The sequence below is a fragment of the Schistocerca serialis genome, chromosome 2, assembly GCF_023864345.2.
Source record: "Schistocerca serialis cubense isolate TAMUIC-IGC-003099 chromosome 2, iqSchSeri2.2, whole genome shotgun sequence".
NCBI classification, from domain to species: domain Eukaryota; kingdom Metazoa; phylum Arthropoda; class Insecta; order Orthoptera; family Acrididae; genus Schistocerca; species Schistocerca serialis.
Genome location: NC_064639.1, coordinates 380,743,569 through 380,749,568, shown reverse-complemented (window position 1 = coordinate 380,749,568; position 6,000 = coordinate 380,743,569).

The window sequence follows — 6,000 nt, the reverse complement described above, 5'->3', positions numbered from 1 at the left end:
CAGCCGGATGTCTCAAGACTGAAGTATGAGACTGTAGGAGAGTCCATTCGACAAGGAATAGAAAATGAATCTGTTACAGATCAGCGATAGATATCGGGATGAGTGTAGGGATCAGACTCAGAGTCTGCAAACTGAGTTCACAGTAGGCTGACATGTCTCTAGAGAGCAAAGTTAGACCGCTTTGTGTGACACAGCATGCTAATCACTTCCTCTCCGCCATTTCGGGCGCCTCTTCTGACCGATCGATCACTTATTGCCAGTCTGATCATCTCTTCTTTGTTTCCCTGTCTCTTCTTTCTTCGAGCCTGCACATGCTCGGAAATTTTGCTCACTGTTCTTCCGCTCTATCCTGCAGAGTGTTGAATTTTCTCTCGTATCATCTTTTTCATTGGAACGCTCGCGTTGGAATCTCACCAAAAGAACGATCAACACAGAATAACCACAGCTCTCAGTCTTTGAATGGGGTAATGAAATTTCTGCCCCCATCAGTCGAAGAGTCAGTCCCTGGGCGGCAGATGGCGTGTAGTATACCAACTTCCGCATCACTCTCGAGCTGTTTTGTGCTGCGGCACTTCACGCCTTGGGCTGCGGAATTCCTACTGGCTTCTTCGTCGGATTTTCTCGTGAACGCGGTTAATTGATTCAAGTCCTTGTTTGCATCCCTGAGTTGTCGAAAAGGCAGCAATCCAACAACAAATCCCTTTCTTTGTAAAAGGGAGTGGTTGTACTTCGCTGTAGTGCTCCCCAGGCATTTGGGGTCCGGCGTTGGCCCTGCGTTCAGTGTCTGTCTTTAAGTGGGACGATCCTTTCAGAGTGTAGCAAATACTTCACAAACCACAACTATACGGTATTCGGAGTAGTCTATGCTCAGGTGTAGTTAAATGGAGTGGGTTTGTTCAAATGTGTGTGAAATCTTATGGGACTTAACTGCTAAGGTCATCAGTCCCTAAGCTTACACACTACTTAACCTAAATTATCCCAAGGACAGACAAACACACCCATGCCCGAGGGAGGACTCGAACCTCCGCCGGGACCAGCCGCACAGTCCATGACTGCAGCGCCCGAGACCGCTTGGCAAATCCCGCGCGGCGGAGTGGTTTTGTCCTGGTCGTCCCGCGAAGAAGTATTACAATACGAAGACGGAATCTACCTGCTTACCTCTACATAATATTTGCAAAATATCATGTGTGCATGACGCAAGTTCTGTTTCACAAATTTGATTTTTCCTAAAATGAGTTGATTCTTGGAATAACGTTCTATTACTCCAGGACCTTTACAGTGTTAGAGTCTAAAGTAAGGTATAAGTTTCGGCTCGAGACGAATGTTACCAGTACCGGTCTGTCACTCAGTGCGTATGTTCCTCTTTTTGTAAACAGGAGTGACCCCACAATTCGTTCCAGTCATGCTTGAGCTTATCGTGAGAGATTCTCGGTAAAATATTTGCGAAGTTGTCATGGGTCCTATTGCATCCTCTTCTTACGGTAAATGGAATTATGACTGAAGGGTGCCTGTTGCAAACGTAATGCCGTCATCTTTATCACCATCATCATATCCTCCGTCTTTCCATCTTATTCGATGGGTCGGCGAAAGAGGCTTCACCACCAATTACGGCCCTTCATCTTCTCTCCCTCTTTGATGCTGTTCCATTTATGTCCTCTCTGATTGATGTCAGATTTCACTATATCCTTGAATCTGAGCTTTGTTCTTTCTCTTGGTTTTTCGTATCAGACCATAATATCTTTTTTCTTTTATTTATTTATTGAGTCATCAGTCTTCTGACTATTTTGATGCGGCCCACCAGGAATTCCTGTTCTGTACCAACCTCTTCAGAGCAACACTTGCAAACTACGTCTTCAGTTATCTGCTGGATTTATTCCAGTCTCTGTCTTCCTCTATAGTTTTTACCCGCTTAAGTTCTCTCTTGTACTATGGAACTTATTGCCTAATGTCTTAACAGATCTCCTATCATCCTGTCCCGTCTTCTGGTCAGTGTTTTCCATATATTCCTTTCCTCGCCGATTCTGCGATGAACCTCCGATGAACCTCCTCATTCCTTACATCTAATTTTTCAACATCCTTCTACAGCATCGCATCTCAAACGCTTCGTTTATCTTCTGTTCCGGTTTTCCCACACTCCACGTTTCACTACCATACGATGCTGTGCTCGAAACGTACATTCTCAGAAATTCCTTCCTCAACTTAAGGCCTGTGTTTGATACTAGCAGATTTCTCTTGGCCGTGAATTCCTTTACGCCAGTGCTAGTTTATTTTTTTTTTTTTTGTCCTCCTTGCTCCGTCCGTCATGGGTTATCTTGATCCATATAGAAGTGCTAATAGCGTGTTAGCATCCATGCGTCGCATGTGTCCATACCATCTCAGCAGGGGCGAAATTGTTTCGTTTTGTAGTCTTACAACTTGAGATCGTTTTCGGGCTTCCTCATTCAGGATTCTGTCTCTCTGTGTCTTTCACACACTTTTAGGGAAATGTTTTTTCTGAATACGGTCACGAAGTTCAATTACATGTCATCTTGCTCTTTCGTTTGTGCTTCCATATTCTTGCAGCATGACATTCTTAGCTCTATAGGAGCGACTGTCAAGCCAGCTGAAATGATACATAGAATGTGTTACAGGTGTACGCTACAAGTAGCTATATCAGTAGGGGACAGTGTTACACCTGGAGGTTAGTGTACATAGGAACGCATGATGTTTCCTGAGTAAAATGAAGTATATTTTTAAATCTTATTATATAAAGTGTGGTCAATAAAGCCGTATTTCCTCGGTCGTGCACCATGTTGTATCTTGAAACGGAAGAAGGTCTTTTACCGCGGAATGTAGGATATTTGCAAATTAACTGAGTTTCATTAACGTCTTCAATTTTATCTGGCTTTGGAATGTAAATTTGTGTTAGTTTGCAATAGCTTCAATTTCAAAATGGTTTTTCATAATGCTTCTCAATTTAATTTCACTTACTAGTTACTGGTGTAACACACAGAGTATTCAGTATATGTTCCAAAACGCCGCGCATAAAACCATGTTCTTCCGACGCTCATGCCTTCTGAAAATTTTGCGATATATTCCTAATATTCCGATCTCGAACAATCCTGAGAATTTTCTTCACATTTTTGTCTGATTTCAAGATACAAAGATTCAAAGTTACCCTACTTCTACATATAAAATACGCAACTAAAATCCGGTATGGAGCGAAATCTGAATAAAAAATAACCGTAGAATTTTGTTCAAATGTTAACGTTATATTCTCTGTCTGTAGACGTTTATCTAGAAGTGTCATCTTCCCGTTTTCAAAAACATTGATCCGTTATCGAGAAACATCCCAGAAATGTAGTTTTTGGGTAACAGAACCGACCCGTAATTTTCAAGACGGTTATGCACAGTAAATGTATATAATTTTTACGATATGCTCCTAACATGACGATTTCGAAGAGCCTTGAAAATTTTCTTGATACCTTTATCCGTTTCCAAGATAGAGAGGTTTAATCTTACCATACTTGTACGCGTAAAATACGTACGTAAAATACGGCGTGAGGCGACAACGTAGCGGGCAGAAATATGCTGCTAAGTGTCTCCATAATCATCAGAGGGTTCTGGGAACAACAGTGTCGAAGTACTGACGCACATGCAAAACTTTTGTGCGTGTAAAATCCGGTCTGGGGTGTAAAATAAGTTTGCGTTACTTCAGTTTCACATAAATAAACTATCAAAAATTTTCTGACCCATAAAATTCCTTCTTTATGAGTGAATATCCTGATGTAACATATAAAAGAAGGGAACCAGCGGAAAAATGCTCCTATCGAAACACAAAAAAGGCAAATATGCTCCTGTTTATTTAAAAGACTGTGACTGAAAAGTGGGGTGCCAGTTGACTCATTCTAACTTTCTCAACACCTTTAAAAATTTTCCCAAGAATTTTGGAATGCGAGCACATTCGCCCTTTTTTATTCTGAGAGAGAAGGTGACAGAGGCAGCGGAAAAGAAATAAATACTGGACGTTGGTAAAGAGTTGTTGTGATACAGAAACAGCAAAGGAGACAAAATGGTAGTGTGAGAGAAAGAGAGGGATACAATGGCAGTGGAACATAGTTGGCAGTGACAGAACAGTGCTAGGAAAAGAGTGAAGGACACAGTGCATATGGGAGAGGAATAAAGGGAAGTAGAAAATGGAAGCAGGAGAGAGACAGTGATAAAGGGAGACCATATATGGCAACGACAGGCTCTATGACAATGACAACGAGGGAGAGAGAGGTAATGACAGTGAGAAGAGAACAGCAGTGGGAAGGAAGAAATGAGACAGTAGCCGTAAGAGATAGCAAGAGGGAGAGAGTGACAGTGAGCGGAAAGAGTAGCAGAAGAATAGAACGAAAGAGACCATTCTGTGAGACAGGACACACTGTCTATTTAGACAAACACAAAGAGATAATGACAGTGAGAATGGGCAATGGGAGTGGATGGATACGAGCGAGTTACAGAGATGGCCTAGTGAATGTGAGGGAGTTACAGTTAGATGAGCTTGTGCGAGTGAGAGGTGAGTTGCATGTTAAAAAGAATGTGAATACGTTAGCATGACAAAATGTTAGGGAAAATTTTTGAAGGTGCTGAGAAGGTCAAAGTCTTTTAAAAAGGCACATATTGATCTTTTTTGTGCTCCGATAGGAGCGTTTCCCTCAGGTACTGCACTGGCAAGAATTTCTCGACTGCAACACTTTTAAATCTGAATGGAAAATTTGGTTCTTGTTACACAACTTTGGAACAACTTTTGGCATTTGGAAAAACTGTTCAAAAATGGTTCAAATGGCTCTAAGCACTATGGGACTTAACATCTGAGTCATCAGTCTCCTAGACTTAGAACTACTTAAACCTAACTAACCTAAGGACATCACACACATCCATGCCCGAGGCAGGATTCAAACCTGCGACCGTAGCAGCCGCGTGGTTCCAGACTGAAGCACCTATAACCGCTGGAAAAACTGTAATTTTCCAGAGTAATTCAGGTGATTTAAAAAAAAAAGACTGCGCCACACATGAAGTGAATGTCATCATTCCGAAATTACGGGGCGAAGTCTTCCAAGGTACAACACACTCCCGTACTACAGACCTTCCACCAGCACACCAAAACTGAGGAGCAACCAAACTTTCGGACCGCCCTGTGCGTGTTTCGTAGGTGTAAACGCGGAGCCTCGCCTCTGAACCAGCCGTCACGTCCTTGCCACGTGCATAAACAGGTAGTCGTTCGCAAGTGGACCGGCAGCGACTAGCGTGCGTGCGGAGGCGTCTAAGTGCACGCAGATTGTCGCTTGGCTGCCGCTATCGCGAGATCCGGACCGAGATGTGTGCTGCCCCGCTATTACCTAAGACATTGCCACCTAAGATACGAGACTGGCACAATAAATATGCCTGATAGCATCAAAAACCAGTTGCTACAAACCTTCAGGAATTTATGAAGTGTTATTTCTGGCAGTATTCCTTTTCGGACGAGTTTAGCGGTGCCAGGGGTTTTCCTCGAGGATTCAGCCAGCTATTAATAAATCTGCACACCATTTGAACATATTTTATTTCGTCTTGTCTCAAGATGTCAAATCACAGGTGACGAGTGATGAGGAATGAAGAACAGTTTGAGTTTATCGTCCCGTCGACGTCGAGGTCGTTAAAGACGAATTACATGTTCACCTGGACAACGAAATGGTTATGGCTTTATTTTATGTACCATTCGCTTGAAGAGCTTTAGGAAAATCACGGAAATTATAGGCAGAACGACCGAATGACACCGCTCATCGGAAATGAAAGTTCAGTATCTTAACTACTATGCTAACTGAGTATGCTACTAAGTAGATACAGGGTGGATATAATAAAAATGCAGCTAGTCAAGGAGGTCCAGTGTGGGCTGTAATTGTCTTAAGGTAGTAAAAATTGTTAGATATGTTAATGCGAATGCAGAACCGATTTACGCTGGAAAAAATTAGTTCCAGTTTTTGCCACCAGGTGAAA